The sequence below is a fragment of the Cygnus olor genome, chromosome 1 (genome assembly GCF_009769625.2).
Source record: "Cygnus olor isolate bCygOlo1 chromosome 1, bCygOlo1.pri.v2, whole genome shotgun sequence".
NCBI lineage: Eukaryota > Metazoa > Chordata > Aves > Anseriformes > Anatidae > Cygnus > Cygnus olor.
In genome coordinates this window covers 178,709,413-178,716,628 of record NC_049169.1, presented here as the reverse complement: position 1 = coordinate 178,716,628, position 7,216 = coordinate 178,709,413, and positions in this window count along the sequence as shown.

Below are 7,216 nucleotides of genomic sequence, written 5' to 3'. Positions count from 1 at the left end.
AACAAGTGGAAGTTCTCTCTTCTTGTTTCCCACTTCTATTTTCCTACTCTTCTAGGTCACATTTGGACTTCATGTTGCCCTTCCTGATGTTCGACTTTGAATTCAGCCTTTGGTTAGGAAAGCTGCCATAAAAGCTGCCATAATGACCTTTTTTAGGTGCAGTCAAATACCTACAGGCTTCTCCTGTCCCTGTGACTTCCCTGTTCTTTTCTGGTTTGAAAGGGTTTTGTTTAATCTGTTATATTCAGATACTTCTGTGTAAAAACTTGCTTTTGCATCATGTCGGAAGCAACAGGTGTATTAAGCTCTCTGTAGCTTTTAACTTTCTTTTTGTGTTGTGATTTTTTTTAATTTCCCTCCCAATAGCACTGCAAAGAAAGTCCTACTTCTCAGGACTTCTCAGGCTTTGTGACTCATTTCAGCTAAAAATATTCCAGTGACAACTTTCACACTTCTGAAATTTTATTTTTACCTTTCTTCTTTTGTGACTTAGCCACTGAGAATGTAGTTGTGAGTGCCTAGTTTAAATTCAGTACCCTTGGGCTTTGTGTTTTTAGTTTTTTTAAATCCATCTCATCAATTGAGCTAGAACAGTTGAGAGGGGGAAAAAATCTGACTTCATAGCTCTGTGCTCAGTTTTGGTGATGGTGCAACTTGGGCAATCTAGGCTTTACTGCGTGCAAAGTCATGCTATGGCTCAGTGACTCCTGTCTGTGGCTCTGAGAGGAGTAAGAGGAACAAGTGGTGTGCTTTTGTGTTTTCCCAACCAGTATGACTTGGTCAGGCCTGGTATTTGTGCCTGATTTAACATGTTGATGTTGCAATCCTTGCATCAGGAGCACCTGAGGAGGATGGTTTGGCCCTGTGCGGAAGGGAGGTGCTGTCCCTGCTGTCAGCACTGATCCTCTGTCAGCTCTTCACAGCTGGGTGCCTCTCTGCTTCCCCCCATTTGTGTTAAGCCAAGGCATGCTGTGAAGTCATTATTTAGGATTAAGTCATACAGTTTTAGCAGGCCTTGCATGTTCTAAAGATGTTGAGGAACAAGTATAAACTACTCGGGCAGGTCATTCTGTCAAAGGCAGAAGTTTGGGCTGGGATATTGCAATCCCCAAGCTATCTAGGTGTATCTGGCCTGCAATGGACCGGTGTCAGTGTGAGGCTGCTCTTGAATGTCTTGAAAAGCAAGTGGAAATTGGGTAAGTTCCTGAGGACTGGAAGAAATGCAAATGTCACCTCTATCTTCAGGAAGGAGGATCTGGAGATCTACAGGCTAGTCAACATCATCTTGATGCCAGGGAAGGTGGTGTGGTAGGTAAGCCTGGCAACTCCTTCCAGGTATACTGAGGACAAGAAGGTATTTGGAATCAGCATGGATTTATGAAGGAGAAATGCTTGATCAACTGGATGGTCTTCTACAAGGAGATTTGCTGAGTGGCTGAAGGAAGGGTAGTGGATGTTGCCTGTTGTCTTTACAAGGCCTTTGACACTCCCATGAAAGCATCACTGATGGGGTATGGACAAGTAGGCGGACGGGGAGGTGGACTAAATGCTAGTTCAAAGGGTTGGGATCAGTCCTTAGACTGAAGGAGGTGATCTCTCTCTGCCTAGTACTGGTGAGGCCACACCTGGAGTACTGGGTCTGGTTCTGGCCTCCCCAGTACAAGAGAGCCATGGACATGCTGGAGAGAGCCCTGTGAAGGGCCACCCAGGTGAGGAAGGGCCTGGAGCACCTCTCCTGTGAGCAGAGGCCGGGAGAGCTGGGACTGCTCAGCCTGGAGAAGAGGAGGCTCAGGGGGATCTCACCCAGGGCTGTGAATCCCTGCAGGCAGGGGGCAAAGAGGCCGCAGCCAGGCTCTTGTCAGGGGTGCCCAGCGCCAGGCCAGGAGGCAGTAGGTATGAAAAGTACAGGACATTTCTCTTAAACATAAGAAGAGACTTTAACTGTGAATCTGATCAAACTCTGGCACAGGCTGTTAAGAGTGGTGGTGGCATCTCCATCCTAGGAGATGTTCAAAAACCACCTGTATGTGGTCTTGGGCAACCTGCTGTAGCTGACCCAGCTCTGAGCAGGAGGCTGGATGGGATGATCCCCAGAGGTGCCCGCTGGCCTCAGTTCTTCTGTGAGACCATGGGCTGAAGTGGCTGCATTGCTTGCGATTCCTTCTTGGTGTAGACAACAGATTTGGAAGCTCTGCTCTGCAGGAACCCCCTTCTGCTGCCCACATGGAGTTGACAGACTGCTCATGGGGTTGAAGAGAAGACACCAGGGTCCAAACTCAGCATCTGTGACAACGGACTCGAGTCCATGTCCTACGTTGATTTCTAGTGCCTGCCTTTGCATGACCTTGGGCTTCAGCTCTGCGCATCAGTTTGCAGGGAGGAAGGCTGAATGTAGTGCTCTAATCCTCCTTGTGATGCAATTTGAGACAGATGAATGAAAAATGCTACCTAAGTGTTAGGTATTGCTGTTACCTGGGGAGGTGAAAAAGTTGTGTCCGTCTGGTTATTTATTGATGCAGTCTGGAAGTGCTCAATACCTACAAGAAAATTCCCCTCTCCCTGCTTCTCCTTACTTTTCTGGCTTGTGTTTGTGACCCTGTTCCTAAATTGTTCTCCGATTTCTAAATACACCCTTTCAGGCAGTGGCTCCTGCCTAGTAAGACAGCTTTTTTGGCATGGTCTAATTTTTTCCATCTTTAATGTATACATAAAGGAAGTTGCATAGACTATGTATGGGCATGGGCTCTTGTGTAAAATAAGTGCCAGATGAGTAAAATAAACTTATGTTGAGGAGTATCTGAAGTGCTGAAACTCTAAGTGGTCACAGTAGCAAGTTGTTTTTGGTGAGAGGATTTAGCATGGTGTTTAAAAAAAAAAAAGTCTCCTTCACTTTGTAGTACAAGACAGTGCTTAAATACTTCGTGATCTGCCTGAATGGTGTAAATGTAACCCTGGTTAGGGGGAAGATAAAGGAAAATCACTGCTCTCAGTGTTTGTGCTGATCCTGTGACTGGCTCAGGACAGGGTGCCTTTTTAACTCTGCTGCTTCTGCAAGCATGTGGGGTGAAATACCTGCATTTCCTGTGGGAATGGCTCGTGGATGGACTGGCACAAGGAGGATTTCTTCAGTTACAGCGAAGCCCTGAAGAATCCTGAAGTAGTCCAATTCATAAGACGACGTAAAGAAACCTCAGGTTATTTTCAGAGCGTAAAATTTTTTTGAAGGTTTGGTTTCAGATCACCAATATCTTAGGATTTAGCATGAAGATGTTCTTCCATTTTAAACAGAGGCCAAGAGAGATGGAGCACATTCTCCTTGGTGTGGGAGGAGGTGACCCCCTCAAGTGTGCTGCTTGGAGTGCTCCTGGGCAGGAAGACCATGGTCTACATCCTTGGGATGACCACCTTTGCCCAATTAAACTGCTAATTAAAGCTGTCTGCTGCTGCCTCTGCTGCCTAGGTTAGTGAATCTGGTCTGCATTCCATTGTTCGATGCAGCTATTAAGTAGTTTCAGACTGAATTTGAAAATAGCCGTGGGATTACTCAAACCATGCTTCTCAGCGAGAATGCTGCTGCTAAAACTCCTCATCCTGCTGTACTTAAATGCCAACCCTCCTCTTTATTTCTGTTTGGTCTCTTAGCCAACAGATTTTGACTGTTGAGGGCAAGATGTCAGTGTTGTACCAGGCAACGTTGGAGTGAAGGTGATTGCATCAGATGGCCACAAAACATCATTGCACTTCTTTAAAATTGGAGGCTGTTTCCCAACTTTTCTATAGGCTAATTCATCATAAAATTTGTGCCTGTCTTTTCTTTTGTTGTATTAGATGATGCCATTACTACAGATTTTCTCACAAAAGAATGAAATTCTCTTGCCCTTTCAGCACGGAGAGAAAATGGCAATAGGGCAGGAAAAAGATTCATTTTTACTGCCCCTTGGTATCATGGCAAGGAACATGTTTTCCATTTCAGTTTCAGATGGGTGTTTCTGAGAACCCGGCGTTTGTTTGTGACCTTTGTCTGTGCACAAGAGCTCCAAAACCTTGTGATACCGTCCAAAAAAAATCTGACAACGACCAGAGTCAGCATGTCCAGTGCTCTCTAAGGAGTGGAGGGAGCAGCGCTTCACTTCATGCAAGTATTTTTGAACTGAATTTAAATGCATTACATGCAAACGTATATATTGGTAAAACAGTATAAAACTTCAATGCTTAAGAGGTTAATTAAAATAAAATCTCTTTTGGCATTACAAATTGGTATTTATCACCTCTTAGGTCAGGAGGCTTTGCTGCACATTTCCAGTTTCCCCAGCAGTGGCGAGGAAGGTGTGCCAAATACACTGCTGACACATGCCCCAAAGTGCATTTTGACCCTGACGTTATTTATGATTCATACTTGAAGCCCTGGTTAATGTTTCTTTGCCCTTAGTGGGAGCCTCACCAGCTCTTACCTGGTGCCTGAGTCTCCAGGATGCATTTCAGTGATGCCCTCTCCTGGGATTTCAGATGGTTTCCAGATTCCCTGGCAGGGGCAATGAAGACATTTTGGTAAACGGGATGGCCATCGATGGCCCCGTCCCCAGGAGGGTGGCCAGGTAGCAGTGGTGCACGCAGGAGGGCTCCTCACTTTCTGGCATGGAAAATAACCAGGGGGAGCCCCCAGGTGTGAGCATTTTGTGTGTGGTGGTGCAGAAAAACCTGCATGTAAAAATCGACTCTTCTGATTTTTGAAACAATTGAATTGTCATTTTCCAAGGTAGAGGCAGCGTGGAGCACTGGCTGTTCTTGGTGGAGGATTACTAAACTCAAGATTTAGAGCTGGAAATGCTTTTAAAAACCCCATACTTAAGTAGCACTTCTTCTATGCCCAGAACTAAAGTCTCAAGCCATGGGGATGCTTTCTGAATTTGGGGTGCTGGCAGCACCACTGACCTCTGCTGTGCTCGTGCTGTACTGCCATACCCTGTGCTAGCGGTGCTGCTCTGCACCCCTGCTTCTTGCTGAGGGTGCTGCAGTGACCTCCCGCATCGCAATATTTTAGTCTGCATGGGTAAAAAACACAAGGGCAAGTCACCTGTGGAGATGATCTGCTTCCTACACATCCAACCCAGTGCCAGGGATGGGCAGGAAGGGAGCGCTCTGGGTGCATGCAGCTGTAGGTTTTGCTGGGGGTGAGGATGGTTGTGCTCCATCCGGTTAAGCCAACAAAGCCCAGACTTCTGAAGCGCAAGGCTGAGAAGACATCCGTGTGACCCAGTTTGGATTTACCACTGAATTCATCTTTTTCAGCGCTATAAATAATTCAGCCCAAAGCAGCGCGATGGTGATAAATAGGACAATAAACTTCATGCTGCAGCAGAGGCTACGAAGAGCAGTGCCTTTTAATTGACTGTCGCGTGGTGACTAGGAAAAGCAGCGAAAAATCCACTCAAAGCACACAAACATCAACAAACACGAGCTATTTGATGGCTTTGAAGTTTCCCAGAGTAATTCAGTCCTTATCACGGGAAGAAAATTCACACAGTATAGAGGGGTTGGAAAGGGAGGATCGCTTGTGACCCCCCCCCCCCCCCCCCAAGACTTTATGCAAACTAATTTAACCTTGTGGGACCACCGTGAGGGTCCTGTTTTGTATCTGGTAGGTAGAGTCCCCAGCAGAAATGTCCTTCGGGCCAGCAAAGGTCCTTCATTCCTCTCTGTAGCTCTGGAGAGAGCTGGTTAAAGCTCTCCGGTTCACAGTTGCATCATCTGAAGGACACCCCATGTTTTTCGCCTCTCTACTCTCATGAATTAGGCTCAGAGCTTTAAATTACCATTCTTTTTTAATGTGTGGCTATATTTAGCTTAATTTCCAACGGTCTGCTAGGCTTCTCTGTAGCTAGCTGCTGTGATCTGGTTCAATAGGTTACTGTGCTACACCCGCAGCCGGTGCATTTCGTCTTGCAGCTAAGAGAAAATTGGGACCGGGGAACCTCGGTGCTTGCTTTCATACAGGGATTGTTCTGAGCCTCTTGTTTTCACCGAGAGCATCCCACCGTGGGGTCCAAGGGTGCCCGGTGGGAAAGGCTTGCTTAATTTTATGGGCCTGGGATTTCTGCTCAGGGTCGGGGTGGTGGGGATATAACCAGGGAAGAGCTGCCCTCTTGCAAAACTACATCTTGGTTCTTAACAGCTCCGGGGAGAAACAAGAGAAAAGGCTGCTCCAGCCCATGTCTTGTGCTCCCCTGAGAGCTGGGGCTGCTGAGTAGCCTGAAATTTGGGCTGCTTCAGCGGGACCTTGGCCACCGCTGAGGGAGGCGTTATGGGGTGTGATGCGGGAGGAGGAGGTGGCTTGGTTTCTGTAGCCAGCCCAGCTCTGATATATGGGCTTGGGAGTGTGTTGCCCTATTAAGGGCAAGCAAATGAGCGGGTGCTGGCTTATAAATACCTGCTCTTCCTTGGGAGAAAGGACCCCAGAGGCAGATGGCAACCAGCCATCAGTTTCTGGACTCAAAAAAAAAATAATGCTGTTTATACCAGCAGCCAGCAACTGTATCTAAACGTATGTCTAAATCCATAATTCCAGCTGCAAGCCTCAAAAGGGTTAACCATAATAAAAACCTGTTTTGATACTGCTTTTTTTTTTAAACCTACTGAGAATCACTGAAGTAGAGATTTTCGTTGTGACTCAGGTAGTTGAGCTCCAATAACTGAAAGGTCTCTTTAAATTCAGGCCAGCGTCCCCTGAGACAGCACTGACTTTTCCTTATAGCTCTTCCAAATTTATATTAAAAACGCAACTCCTAAAGCCGCTTTGATCAACTGAAATAGGATATATTCCAAACCAGAGAGTAAGGTTGCATCTCACCTGTCCTTGGTCAAGCGAGACAGTTCTGCCTTTTTTTTTAATGGTTTTAACTGCAATGACAGTAAAAAAAAAAAAAAAAAAAAAAAAAAAAAAAAAAACACCTTCAGTTTCATGTAGCGATACATCAGAGAAAGCACATAAATTCAGCACGCCAACAGGGACAAAGGGTCATGGGAGCAGACCTTGGCAGATAAGCAGATAAGCTGATGCGTGGAGGCTGGTCAGTACCTGGGTGGGTAATACATCACGGCTGCTGCAGAGCCAGGGGCCACCCTCTGGTGCAGCCGAAATGGAAACCCCTGCAGGAAGTCTCACCCCCAGACTTTTCTGCAGGAGGTGTCACAGCACCACAGCACGGCTGAGGCTGTC